Raw genomic sequence first — 15,549 nt, forward strand, 5'->3', positions numbered from 1 at the left:
ATTGATTAACGTGATATGAAGGAGAATGACTAAATTATTTGGAAAGCTAATTTGACTTAACACCTTAATTTAAAAAAAAGTTCTGAAGGAAAAACTCTGGTAAAATATTAAGGAGGCCCATAACATCCATACTGCAAAGTGGAGAGGCCTGGGGTGGGTGACATTTACAGTGAAAGGGCTGAGTTGAGCTTGTGGGTTGTCATCAGGATATTATCTGATGGTGGCTCACAAAAACATCATTCATTGTAACACATTTATTAGAAAACAAGCTACACCACTCATAGCATCATCCTATGGTAGTAAGGCCCCCTCAGCATATGCTGAATGCACAAAGGTCGGAAGTGTTGATGCAAAAGGCAGCCAGCGACCAGCTGGTGGGTGAGCTGGTATGCTAATGCATGACATCTGTGGCACAATGCACACTGTTGCAGTAAAACTGTGTGACTCAGGACAGGGTGCACCTGCAGATGCAGAAGCCCACCATGACTGTTACAGAGGAAGGTAGTCCCAAGCAGTGGTGTCCGCCCCTGAAAGCAGTGGTGTACAGCATCAGTTTTCCTGAACAAGTACAAGCAGTTTGTTGGCTGCACAACCGCAGTCACGAATGGCTGCCCTCCAAGGCAGAAGTCCAGCATTGGCTAAAGTGGGCCCAAAGATGGCCCACAGCTGGAAGGTGCCAAGTTCATGGGAGTGGACTTGGAACCAGGTGTCACGTCATGGGTAGGGGAGCCCAAGTCTTGTAATGGCAGCCTGCAACACCCTGTCACCTTGTGTGGACCCTCCCTCATACTAGGTGCTGCCAGACTGAGATGATATTGGGGCACCTACGTATGCAACAGCCAAGTATTTGAAAAATCTGCTGTCTCTGTATGTACGGAAATGTGTTCACCACATCCGAAACTCAGAAGACTTCCTGCAACGCCTCAAGCAATTATGCATCACAGATTCAGACATGATGGTTAGTTTTGACGTGGTGTCACTGTTCACCAGGGTCCCACTGAGAGACTCCCTAGAACTGATTGCAGAAAAATTTGATGGTGCTCTGCTGGACCTGTTCGGGCATACACTGACAACCACGTATTTCCTGTACGGGAACCAATATTACTGGTAAACTAAAGGTGTAGCTATGGGTAGCCCATTGTCTCCTGTGGTTGCCAACATGTTCATGGACAGATCTGAGTAGAGGGCATTAGAGACAGCCAGATATAAACCCACATGCTTCTTCAGGTATGTGCATAACACCTTCGTAATCTGGCCTCATGGGAAGGACAGGCTCAATGAGTTTCTGGAACATCTTAACTCGTGCCACCCGAATATCAAGTTCACCATAGAACAGGAGAAGAATGGCCAGCTGCCATTTCTGGATGTACTAGTATAAAGTAAAGCAGATGGATCAATTGGCCACAGTGTGTATTGAAAACCCATACACATCTGCAGGCCACCAGCTGTCACCACCCTGCACAGAAAAACGGTGTTCTTAAGACATTGGTCCACAGAGCATGTGCCTTGTCAGACCAAGAAAGTCTACCGACAGAAATAGAGCATCTCAAAACACTGTTCTGCAAAAATGGATATACACCGAAACAAATTGAGATGGCACTCCAACCAGCCACTACACCACAAGTTCCAGAAGCAGAGCAAGATGAAGCAAAGAAGGTGGCGTATTTGCCCTATGCTGGCTCTATTTCTGCCAGAATCAGTAGGATCCTCCATAAACACAATATCAAGTGTGTTTTCTGTCCATCCAGCAAGATCAGGGGACTGGTGGGAAATGTCAATGACGATCTGGGTTTCCAGAAACCAGGGATTTATAATATACCTTGCCAATGTGGCATGTCCTACATTAGCCAGACGACAAGAACAGTAGATATCTGGTGCAAGGAACATTAGAGGCACACCCGATTAATACAGGCAACAAAATCAGCCATTGCTGAACACTGCCTAGAACTAGGTTATGCCATGAATTATGAAGAAACTGAGTTTCTAGCACAGACACCCAGATTTTGGGACAGTGTAATAAGGGAGTCAATAGAGATAAAAGTGACCGATAATCTCATGAACCGTGACACGGGGTACCAGCTAAGTACAGCCTGGGATACTGCTCTGGAATTGCTGAAGAAGCAATGGGGACAGCTGCAGCACTCCACAAATAGAAGAACTGAAGGCACAGACATGGAGAACGATCCCCATAGAGAGTTCCAGGCGCACCAGGCCGAAGATTGAATGCCCAGGGTCGGGACTGGTGGGCGTGGACTGCAGAGGGAACATCTAGAACCGCAGCGGACCGAAAATGGAACGGCAATGCTCCAGCAGATCACAGTGAGTGGGAAAGGACCACAGGCGGAATACCTGGTACCACAGATGGGATTCCAAATGCACCATGCACCAGACCGAAAATGGAACACCCAGGAGTGTGTCTGGTGAGCGCGGATCGCAAAGAGAACACCCAGGACTGCAGCGGACGGAAAAGGGAACGGCAATGCTCCAAAAGACCGCAGTGAGCGGGCGCGGACTGCAGAGGGAGCGCCTGGTGGAGGGGGAAGGCCACAGGCATAAATACTGGACCAGGTCCACTCGAGGAGTAGTCTCAGGTCGCACCTGATGAAGGTAACGAGTTACACTACCGAAATATCGTGCAAGTACGACGCTGATATCTGGCAGAACACCCAACAACCCAAGATGTCATTAGATCGCCGGGAAAGCCTGAAGTATTACACTATATGACTCCTTATGTATTATACTGTAACAATGCCATCAGAGAACTAGGCATGCTGTGACTGATTTTGGATGGCCAGGAAGGATTCTTTAAATGGCCCATGAAGAAGTTGGTTAGGTAAGTGCCATTCACATGCTCTCAATAGTGTCACAGCTTTGTTTGCAGAGGGTACATTTAAAGAAGACAGTTACTGGAGACGATATTACCGAGACTATTATGAAAGAACTAGTGGGTTCGGAGTCTGCTAAACTATGTCACAGACACTAAGGATTCCCAGTGGGAATACGAGTTCCAAATGGTACAAACACAGAAAATGCAGAGAGCAAGTGGAAAAAGATAAAAAGATGTTTGTCTCTTTAATGTGTGAGGGTAGGTTGCAGGCAATAGACTGAAGTGAGGTTCTTTTAGAGGGGGCAAATTAACTAGTCACAAAGGTAGCTTGGTTTACAGGTCTTGAGAAACACGTAGAAAAATGGAAGCCCAGAAAGTTGAAGGAATGAGGAACAATCCAGGAAAAAAATGGAAGCCCAGAAAGTTGAAGGAATGAGGAACAATCCAGGAAAAAAACTTTGTGAAGAGGCTAGGGATGTGACGAGGGATTGGAAGTTATATTGCTGGACTTCTAGAATGGGGTCACTATAAAAGGGGTTTGTAACAGGATTTGTTCAAAAGCTGGCAGAATCCCTCTGTGAGGTATTTGTTGAAATTCAGAATGACAGTGATGACAGCTTTTTATGCAATGAAGGGAGGTGCAGGTGGTAGTTCTTTCAGTGTTAATGAAGTATGACTGGAAAGTATAATTGGAAGTTATATTGCTGGACTTCTAGAATGGGGTCACTATAAAAGGGGTTTGTAAGAGGATTTGTTCAAAAGCTGGCAGAATCCCTCTGTGAGGTAATCGTTGAAATTCAGAATGACAGTGATGACAGCTTTTTATGCAATGAAGGGAGGTGCAGGTGGTAGTTCTTTCAGTGTTAATGAAGTGTGACTGGAAAGGGATCACTGAAGAAGAGGTTTGTAAGAGGATTTGTTCAAAAGATGTTTGCTTCTAAATGACATTGTTCAGAGCTGCATTTGTAGAAGAGAAATTGTCCATGAATTACATCTTCTTCTCAGATTTATCCTTTATTCCATCCTTCTGGTGTCACTGGGCACGTGAATGGTCCTTCAGGCCTCAATACCTTATATTATTGAGACTTTTAATCTCCTATTATAGAAATTGGCATTCTGATTTTGTGCCATGGCTGTGGTTACACCATTACATCATCTTATAACAGGTGCAACATAAGTCTGAGACTACAGATTTTTATGGATAACTTTTCTGCATAGTTTTTGATTTACTCTTCAACCATTTCCATTACAACTGATACATGGTGAACTGCACAGGTCATATTGTATCATTCTGATTACATTGTATCACAGTTATTGTTCTAATGCAGACAACACAGACTATCAAATTACATCAGTACAGGGAATCGAATACAAATAAAAGGCTGTATTTTAATGCATAACTGATTAATTCATTTAGCGACATTAAATCAATAATTACCTCATAAATATATCTCACAGGGAGATTTCAATATCAGAAAAAACCTTTCTGCACAAAATGCAAATGGATGACATGGATAAACACATATTTTTAAAATTATATTTTTTAGGAGAATAGTAGTTATTTTTAATTTAAATGTTATTCATATTGTCATCTTCTTGCAAACCCAGTTCAATCAAACAACTCTGAGTAATATTCCCAAATTGAAAGAACAGGCATTCCACAAGGGACTCCTCTTAAATTTATATGCAATTATGTTATAAACTGGTATTCAGCAAAGAACAGTGTAAGTCAAAATGTATTCTGACTTATGATTGATCACACAGATTCTCAAATAGAACTGCTACAGGACAGCTGTGATAGTTGTTATTGAGCTCTTGTATAAACCAGATGTGTGTCTAATATTGCTGTCCAATGATTCTACAGCAGTTAACATGAGAACATTCATCCTCAGACAATGCCACCGAGTAAAATATATGTATCTTTATTTGTCTAAATGTGGACTTCACTGCACGTGTGGCATTTGTCAGATGTATTTCAACATAAAAATGCCATGGAAATGGTTAAGAATACTCAATCAGAAAAAGTTTTATTCTGAGCTACTAATGATAATGAAAAATGATTTAAGCTTTTACAAACTGATTTTTGCATATGAAAATCATTTTAAAGAGCAAAACCAATTTAATTGCCAAAATAAATTTGTCACCGCATTTGAATGTAATTATTTTCTGTTTTCTTGTGCCCACAGTCCAACAATATTTAGAAAGGCAACACTTTCTGCCTGGACTTTTATTAAATGTATTATTCACTAGCATGATTTCGGTCTGTTATGCCAGACTCAACCGACATGTAACAACATAAGTGCTTCAAGATCAGTTAAACTTTATGAGGGCATTGTCCTCATGTCAACCACGTTTGCATATTTCATAAGTAGAGACCAGATTATATGCATTTGTATATTCAGCTCCTTTTGACCAGTTATTGCATATTTCAACTAAAAACTAGTGACGATGCCTATTTTCACTCTATGTTTACAATATTATAAAAAATTAAATGGGCGCTCTGTAGCTCAATTTAGTTTTGATGTCTCACAGGCTGACCATGACATAGAATGCGTGCAATTGCTAACCGAGAGGCCACTGCAAAATTGTTCTAACTAAAAACTACTGACGATCCCTAGCTCGATCTAGTCTTGATGTCTCAAAGATTGACAGCGACCTAGAACTGCGTGCAATTGCTAACTGAGAGGCCACTGCCTAGCGAAAACATTACAGAAGAGGAACAAGAACAGACAGACATAGTCAATGCTCCTCCGCCCGCACTCCCAGTTAATCCCCTCCACTGTCATACCGTACACGTCGGCAACAATTAAATTAAACTACGCAAGCTTTTAGTCACATCTCCATTGTTTCAGTTTAGCTTTCTGTTTACTTGTACACAGTTTGAATGTGTTTATGGCGTGTAGTGTGTAACATGTTGTGCGCCATGCTGCTCGAAAAAAGAAACATCGTTTCGTGGATAGCTGACCATCCTGGAACATTTACATAAGACATAATTGTTTTATATTGTTGAGTTTGCGAGAAAAATGTTTCATACAAAAAAGTTTTCAAATAGACCAGCATGTCAAGACAAGTCTTCATATCGCAGGAATGCAGAAGAAAGGTCCACGGCAACAACTTCTGACAACAGCACGTTGCAGTAGCAGGGATTTGTCCAAAGGTAACCAAAAAGGTCAGTTTAACATGGATCTGTGTGAATCATTCATTGCAAGCAATATTCATCTTCACAAACTTACAAACCCTATCCTCAAAGGCTTCCTGCAAATATTGCTTAAATGAAAATATACCAGATGGATCAACATCACATAAAAATTAAATACCAACAATTTACATAAATGTTCTAGAAGAAATATGCAATGAACTCGAGGACAGCATTATCTGGATTTCAGCTGACAAAGGTACTTTAATTGTTGGTGCTTTAAAAGAAGAGCCTTCTTCTTCCTATTTAGCGGTCTGCAAAGAACTTGAAAAAGTAAATCATTCTACGATCACCAGATTTGTGAATGAGGGTACTAGAAAAATATTTCCAGAATCTTCTGCAGATGAAAGGGTATTTGCGTTTATTTCAGATGCTGCTCCCAATATGATCAAAGCAGGAAAAGCCCTCCAAGTATTTTATCCCAATTTGAGGCATGTGATGTGCTTTGCTCATAGAGTACATCGCCTTGCTGAAGAAGTGAATGTATACAAACTAATTTCAACCACAAAGAAAGTGTTTCAAAATGTTCCTGCTCGCGTCAAAAGACCTACAAAGAAAAACTACTAAATGTGCCTTTACCTCCCGAACCAGTGGTAACTCGTTGGAGTACATGGATCAAAGCTGTGTTGTTTTACAATGAACATTTCGAAGCCATTAGAGGGGTAGTAAACGACTTTGATAGTGCAGAGGCTTTGGCAATTTGCCAGTTCAAGGAAGCTTTTAATCACTCTGGTATTAAAAAAAGACGTTGCTGTGATTAGCACTCATTTTTCCCATATACTGGCAAGTATTAGAAAGCTTGAAACTCAAGATTTGGCGTTGAATGTATCTATTCAGTTAGGAATAAAATTATTCTAGTGAGATCCTCATGGCCGAAAGTATTCGCAAGAAAACTTAAAGAACAGTTTGAAAACATTTTAAACAATAACCCTGGCTTTCAGCCCTTGTGCCAAATTGATAGTTTTATTAATGGGATGGGTGAACTTTTACCAGAAACAATAAGTGCCAACATAGCACCCAAATTCAAATACTGCCCATTTACTTCAGTTGATGTTGAACAGTCTTTTTCTGCTTACAAAAATGTTTCGAATGATCAAAGACACAGTCTTACTACCGAACATTTGGAACGGTACTAGGTCGTTTATATTTACAATAGTAGAAAAATGTAAAATAACTTGTAAAAATGCTTTGCTCCAATAGTATTAACTAAAAGTTAATGCTGATCAAAAAAATTCATGATTGTATGTTGTTTTTTAAATAAAATATTATAGACTTTTTGAACATGCCGCTCTGTGTGCAATATACCTCGAAGTTGGTCCTGTACATACTGACTGTTTCGCTACGACCCACTCGCATCAGATCTGCTAGTTTCTGACAACAGCAGCAAACAAGGAACTATTCTTGAAATATGGTATGCGTCCCCATTTTGCAACTTCTGAGAAAATAATCCCAGAAAGGCCCCCTTCCTAACCTCTACCAGAAAGTATTCAGAAAATGATATCAGCATTCTAAATGTACTGATTTTTCACATGACCAGTGTTCTTCCTCATACCTGATATGCACAGCTTCGACCTTGAGATATAATGCATGCAGTAACTATCATGTTTTTTAATTATTTGATCTTGCATATTACGACACTTTTCATGCATTTTTTAAGCATTTTTCATGCATATTTTAAGGTTTTTACAGGGTATTTCAAAAATGACCGGTATATTTGAAACGGCAATAAAAACTAAACGAGCAGCGATAGAAATACACCGTTTGTTGCAATATGCTTGGGACAACAGTACATTTTCAGGCGGACAAACTTTCGAAATTACAGTAGTTACAATTTTCAACAACAGATGGCGCTGCAAGTGATGTGAAAGATATAGAAGACAACGCAGTCTGTGGGTGCGCCATTCTGTACGTCGTCTTTCTGCTGTAAGCGTGTGCTGTTCACAACGTGCAAGTGTGCTGTGGACAACATGGTTTATTCCTTAGAACAGAGGATTTTTCTGGTGTTGGAATTCCACCGCCTAGAACACAGTGTTGTTGCAACAAGACGAAGTTTTCAACGGAGGTTTAATGTAACCAAAGGACCGAAAAGCGATACAATAAAGGATCTGTTTGAAAAATTTCAACGGACTGGGAACGTGACCGATGAACGTGCTGGAAAGGTAGGGCGACCGCGTACGGCAACCACAGAGGGCAACGCGCAGCTAGTGCAGCAGGTGATCCAACAGCGGCCTCGGGTTTCCGTTCGCCGTGTTGCAGCTGCGGTCCAAATGACGCCAACGTCCACGTATTGTCTCATGCGCCAGAGTTTACACCTCTATCCATACAAAATTCAAACGCGGCAACCCCTCAGCGCCGCTACCATTGCTGCACGAGAGACATTCGCTAACAATATAGTGCACAGGATTGATGATGGCGATATGCATGTGGGCAGCATTTGGTTTACTGACGAAGCTTATTTTTACCTGGACGGCTTCGTCAATAAACAGAACTGGCGCATATGGGGAACCGAAAAGCCCCATGTTGCAGTCCCATCGTCCCTGCATCCTCAAAAAGTACTGGTCTGGGCCGCCATTTCTTCCAAAGGAATCATTGGCCCATTTTTCAGATCCGAAACGATTACTGCATCACGCTATCTGGACATTCTTCGTGAATTTGTGGCGCTACAAACTGCCTTAGACGACACTGCGAACACCTCGTGGTTTATGCAAGATGGTGCCCGGCCACATCGCACGGCCGACGTCTTTAATTTCCTGAATGAATATTTCGATGATCGTGTGATTGCTTTGGGCTATCCGAAACATACAGGAGGCGGCGTGGATTGGCCTCCCTATTCGCCAGACATGAACCCCTGTGACTTCTTTCTGTGGGGACACATGAAAGACCAGGTGTACCGCCAGAATCCAGAAACAATTGAACAGCTGAAGCAGTACATCTCATCTGCATGTGAAGCCATTCCACCAGACACGTTGTCAAAGGTTTCGGGTAATTTCATTCAGAGACTACGCCATATTATTGCTACGCATGGTGGATATGTGGAAAATATCGTACTATAGAGTTTCCCAGACCGCAGCGCCATCTGTTGTTGACAATTGTAACTACTGTAATTTCGAAAGTTTGTCTGCCTGAAAATGTACTGTTGTCCCAAGCATATTGCAACAAACGGTGTATTTCTATTGCTGCTCGTTTAGTTTTTATTACCGTTTCAAATATACCGGTCATTTTTGAAACACCCTGTATGATGTACATAATCCAGTCTCTAATCATAAGTACACGACATTTTTACAGTTGAGAACAAAATATATTCTTAAAGATGAACTGGTGTTTAACAAATGCTGTCATAGCTGTTGCCTGAGGATGGCATTTCTTAATTTTTGGATCATCTGTCCTCCGACTGCTTTGACGCTGCCCGCCATGACTTCTTCTCCTGTCCCCCTTTTCATCTCAGCGTGGCATTTACACCCAATGTCCTCAATTATTTGTTGAATATATTTCAATTTCTGTCTTCCCCAACAGTTTTTACCCTCTACAGCAACCTCTTGTATCACAGAAGTTATTCCATGATCTTTTAACACATCCATTCCTTTCTTCTTTTCAGTGTTTACCACAGTGTGGAGAACCTCCTCACTTGACTTCTTATCAGCCCACCTATTCTCAACATCCTTCTATAGCACCACAACCAAATGTCTCAATTCTCTTCTTTTCCAGATTTTCCGCAGTCCATGATTCACTTCCATACAATGTTGTGCTCCAGACATACATTCTCAGAAATTTCTTCCTCAAATGATGGACAATATTTGATACTAGTAGACTTGTTTTGCTCTGGAATGCCATCTCTGCTGTGCCAGTCTGCTTTTTTCATTCTCCTTGCTTCTTCCATAATACGTTACTTTGTTTCTGAGATAACACAATTCCCCCATTTCGTCTACTCCATGGTCCTCAGTTTTAAGAAGTTTCTCACTAATCACATTTCTGCTACTTCTCATTACTTTTACCTTTCTTTGGTTTAGTCTCAATGTACATTCTGCTTGTGGTAGGTGTTCATAACATTCAGTGCAACCTGGAAATAATCTCCTTGCTTTCACTGAGAATGGTAGTGCCATCAGTGAAACCGATCACTGACATTCCTTCACCCTGAATTTTAATCCTACTCTTGACCCTATCTTTTATCTGTGTTATTGATTCTTTGATTCTATTGGTAAAAGACTGCATCTTTGTCTTAAGCACTTTTTAATCGCAACACTTCATTGTTGGTCTTACACTATTATTGTTCCTTCTTGGTTCTTATACATAAATGTGTATTTCCTGCCTTTCCCAAGAGCTTCCATCTACTTTTCTGACAACTTTGAACATCTTTCGACATTTTCCAATGTCATATGCTTTTCCTATTTTGACAAATCGTATGAATACAGGAGCATTCGTAGTTGTGAATACAAACCACCTTCAGCTTTATACTACAACGATGACAATGAAAATTTGTGCTGGACCAATATTTGACCCTGATTTCCTACAGCTATCCATGCGTGAATTACTGCCAGATCCAAACTTACATGTATCATTGTTCTTGTGATGCATTTGTATATTACATATATTCCCATCCAGGAAGTGCATATTTATTGAATGTTGAAGGCCTGGTATTGGTGAATAAATACGAAATTACAGTGCCTCTGTTATTAAGAAGTACGATGTAATGTTCCTTTGACATGCATGCACTGCAATTTTGTAAATCCTACAAAGGTGTCTTGATTTTCCTGAAGTCTTTCTTCCATTATCAACTGCAACATCTGATCTGCCTCTCTGATGCCTTTATCTTTCCTGAAGCCGAACAGAATGATGTATAACAGATCCTCAATTTTCTTTTCCATTATGTGTATTATTCTTGTGAGGAGCTTGGATGCATGAACTGTTAAGATGACTGTGTGGTAATTCTCATACATATCTGCCATTGCTCTCTTCAGATTAGCATGGATGATATTCTCCACAATACTTGTGGTATGTCTCCAGTCTCATAAATTCTACAAATTAACTTGAATAGTTGCTTGTTCTCCATTCCCCACCGATTTTACAAAGTGCAAAGAAATGTTAGCCATCCCTTTTGCCTCGTTTGATCACAAGTCTTCCAAAGCTCTGTCAAACTCTGATTGAAATACTTGATTCCATATTTCTTCCAAATCAATTTTCTTTCCTTCTTCTTTCGCATAGTGTGGCAGTTCCTCTCCGTCATAGCGGTCTTCATTAAATTATTTCCACCTATATGAGCTCTCCTCTACAGTTAACAGCAGAATTTCTCCCACACTCTTAATGATGAAATCTGTGCTTTTAACATCAGCTGAACCTATCATTCTAATGACCATTTCTTTTTCAATTTCGTCACACATACATTCTGAGAAATTTCTTCCTCGAATTATGGCCAATATTTGATACTTTTCCCTCTGTCATTCCCACTACCAAGCCCATATGCTTCTGTAGTATCACATTCAATTCATTCTCCTGTTACAGCATTCCAATCCTCCAACATTATCAGATGACATACTGAGTTACTCATTCAAAGCCCACTCTTTCTATCTCAGCTTCCTGTTGCAACATCAGTGTGTATTAATGTTGTTGGCATTGTTTTGCAGTCAGTTGTGATGAGAATAATTTATCACTGAATTGTTCAAACACTCATAACAAATCCTACTCCCATTACCGTATTTACTCAAATCTAAGCCGCACTTTTTTTCCGGTTTTTGTAATCCAAAAAACCGCCTGCGGCTTAGAATCGAGTGCAAAGTAAGCAGAAGTTCTGAAAAATGTTGGTAGGTGCCGCCACAACTAACTTCTCCCGTCGATTATATGTAGGGCTACACAGGCATGCTTTGCAGGCACAAAGATAAATACTGGCGCCAAAACCTCTGCGTCAGTAAATAAATTAAAAAAAAAAAGGTGGAAGACGAGCTTTTTTCTCCGCCCCGAATTTCGACCACTGCATTTTCATACATTATCCAACGAAGTAAATACAAATTCAGTATTGTTCATCTTAGAATGTAGCGGCATTTCAATGTACTACGAAAATCCGACTGGCATGACTGTTTGGATTGTTCTGAATTTTTTCCTACCTCTGAGAAGAGATGGTTGCTAATAGGAACTTTTATGAATTGTGAATCACATGCAGTATTCTCTTCACCAATAGGAATATAAACATTTTGCCATGTATTCTTTCGTGTTTGCTGCTATCTCATTTAAATCCTGTTTGCCTAATAAACTACGAAACTAGAGACAACAGCAAACGCGGAAGAATATACATATCATGTCATGTTTATATTTGTATTATTCTTATGCCTAATAGTGATACAGTCAGAAATGAAGCACGGCAATTGACTAGATTTTTAAATCTAAGATTACTCTAATTTCTGTGCAGAATGTAATGAACTAAAGAGACATCTGCAAAGATTTTCAAACGGAGAAACATTTTCGCTAAACTCTCGTTCAGAACATCTTATATCATACGCAGTCTATTATTTGGTTCTTGCTGATCATTATCAAAGAAGGCAGCAGTGTAAGTAACAACAAATAGTAGTTTCTTGCCATTGTTTCGCTAATGAGACAATTCCTCTTTTTTTTTATTGTGAGCTCGGTAGCTCGCACAAAAGCAAGCCATGCCACGAGCAGCGACAGTCCGAAACACTCACCATCAGAATGCGACAAACAATGCATGACACAGTACAGTAATGCATTTTCAGCTTAGAGTGACGTAAACACCGATAACAAAGAGAACGGCACTTATCAGATCAAAGAAAAATAAGCAATCATTCAAACTAGACGAAGCACGTGAAAAAGGAAGGGTACCTGTATAAATACGGACGGAGCATCTGACGCTTAGCAATGGCTACCTGATAAAGCTTAACTGCTAAGCTTACGACTCGAACCAAACTACTGTAGCTGTATCGTCATTCATTCGACCTAAATTGTGTCTCATATACAAGACCAACTTTGTTTCGATTTGGAGGTGCGGCCTAAAACTTTTCTCTCCCCTTGGATTTCGTGTCTAAAATTTCAGGTGCGGCTTAGATTCGGGACATTTTTTTTCCTTAATTTCAAGTCTCATTTTTCAGGTGCAGCTTGGATTCGAGTAAATGCGGTAATCTTTTTATGCTGCTGTTGATATTACCCTATATTTGTCTGAGCACAAATCCTGAACTTCCTTGCATTTCACTTCACTGACTCCCACTATTTCTAGATTGGACCTTTGCATTTACAATTCCAGATTTTCTACTTTCCCTATCACATTCAGACTTCTGATATTCCACTTTCCAACTTGTAGAATTTGACTAGCAGAATTTTAGTGCTTTGTTTGTTACTCCACCTTTTTCTTCCCCTTGGGAAACTAACTCAGAATCCTTTGCAAGTGGAGAGATCATCATGACACTTTTTCAGTCACAGGCTACATGTCCTGTGGATATTACCTGTTTCTTAAGCAGTAGTTTCCAGTGCTTTGTTTTTTCTCATGCCACTGATCACTGCTGAGTCTTTCACCATTTAGGGGCAGTTTCTCATCCCAGTGGTAAGAGCCATGAACCACTGTTCGATCCTTCGCCGTCTTTGACAAGATCATTGGCAGAATGAGAGGTGACTACTCATGCTGGAAGTTTCAGCCACCACAGCTACTGATTTTTATACAGCTTTTACTGAAATCAAAAATGGGATCTAGGATTTAAAAAAATCATTCTTCCTAAAAGCTGAACTACAGCTTCCTATTAGTACCAGCCGCCAGAATCACATTATGCCAGAAATGCATAATAAGCCAAAATCACAATTGTGAATGAACACATTTAATAACACTCCAGGCACACAATATAATTTCTAAAATTACTTGGCTGTCCTACAGAATACTACCTTCCTGCTATGTGAGCCACGCATGCAAGCAAATGGAGATAAGAAATGAGTAATTTATAGAAGTCACGAAAAGTATAGATTGATAATCACTGTAAAGATGACATGTTGAGTTGCAGACAGGCACAACAAAAAGATTTACACAATGAGCTTTTGGCCAAAGCCTTTTTCAGAAATGAAAACACAAAACAGATCCACGCAAGCAGGCACACCTCATGCACACATGACCGCTATCTCCAGCCGCTGTGGACAGAATGCAACTGTCACACTGAACGAAAGTAATAATATGAAGTGCGGCAGGGAAGAAGGAGGGTAGCACCTTTGTAAATTATTGGTGTAGCAAAAGATTGAGTAATTACCTGAATGTTGCAACAAATTAAGATTATATGCTGCACTAAAACTTGAAAATGGCCACCTTCGTTTCTCAGTAAATACCCTAATAGGTAAGAAATTCTACTCTATTTGTAATTTCATAATTTTTCTTACAATACTGCACTGGTTCTATTTCTTTAGTTCAAGGAATTCGATAAACTTTCTTTGAAAGAGATAAAATAATTAATTCCTTCAACATCCTCAAGAAATACAGTGTAGAATATAATGTGGCCATCAATGAAATCAGACTGCATGTGTCGAGCAACATCACCAACCAAAGAATCTACCTTAAAATCAAATGCAAATCATAAAAACAGCAACATAAAGAATTAAAATGTTTGTACTTAAAAAGTTCTGAAGGTTTGTCCTGGCTGGTACTAATGTTTAACCAAGTTCAACTTTTAGTAAGAATTATTCTTTATTTGAATGCAGAGAGAGAGACAGACAGAGAGAGAGAGAGAGAGAGAGAGAGAGAGAAACACAAGGTGCTGACGGGGAGGAGACTTTGCTACACAAATGGAAATGAGTTAAAGGCATAGTTATACAAAGTTTCAGAAATCACAACTGTAGATTTGTAACTATTTCTTGAATTCTATTATGGAATTAAAGTGAAAGAGAACATATTGATGTTATGATAGTGAGCTGCTCCAAACAGTCCCAAATCACTACCAGCACTTAAACTAAAAACTTTTATTTGCACAGGAAAAAGTATTGTTAGGTGTGGTCTTTAGGAGATGATATGGTTTTGCCTGTTCTGAGCCAAGAAGCAACTCAGCATAGTTAAAGGAAGTACATAGTAGTAGTAGTAGTAGAAGTAGTAGTAGCAGCAGCAGTAGTATGTTATTCTGTCTTACGGCAGGTCTTGTCATAGGTTAAGCCTCTTCCACTTTTGTCTGTCCATAGCCAGTCTTCTCATTTCTGAATATTTGTTCCCTTTGATATTGTCCAGCATTTGATATCTTCTTTTTCCTCTTCCCCTTTTCCCCTCCACCATTCCTTCTATTCCTTCCTTCAATAAACAGTCCCTCCTCAAACAATGTCCAATCCAGTTCTGTTTTCTCTTTCTGATGACTTTCAGCATGTTTCTTTTTTCTCCAACTCTTCTTAATACTTCTTCATACCTTACTCGGTCTTTCCATTTCACTTTTTCCATTCTTCTCCATATCCACATCTCTAGCACCTCCAATCTTCTTTCACCTTCCTTCCTCAATGTCCAGGTCTCCACGCCACACAGTGCAACGCTCCAGTCTTTTCCTCAGATCTTTGTTTAGTGGTCCATAAATTA

General features: G+C 40.0%; 2 protein-coding genes across 7 annotated transcripts in view; one reads left to right on the forward strand and one right to left on the reverse strand.

Annotated features, from left to right (window-relative positions):
• LOC126262575 (methyltransferase-like protein 25B) overlaps positions 1-15,549 on the reverse strand; it is a 112,805-nt gene that overhangs the window by 38,018 nt on the left and 59,238 nt on the right. The gene's annotated exons all lie outside the window — the stretch shown is intronic.
• Positions 1-15,549, forward strand: part of LOC126262577 (tubulin beta chain-like) — a 309,685-nt gene that overhangs the window by 30,881 nt on the left and 263,255 nt on the right. The window lies entirely within an intron of this gene.

Source organism: Schistocerca nitens, chromosome 6, assembly GCF_023898315.1.
Source record: "Schistocerca nitens isolate TAMUIC-IGC-003100 chromosome 6, iqSchNite1.1, whole genome shotgun sequence".
Lineage (NCBI taxonomy): Eukaryota > Metazoa > Arthropoda > Insecta > Orthoptera > Acrididae > Schistocerca > Schistocerca nitens.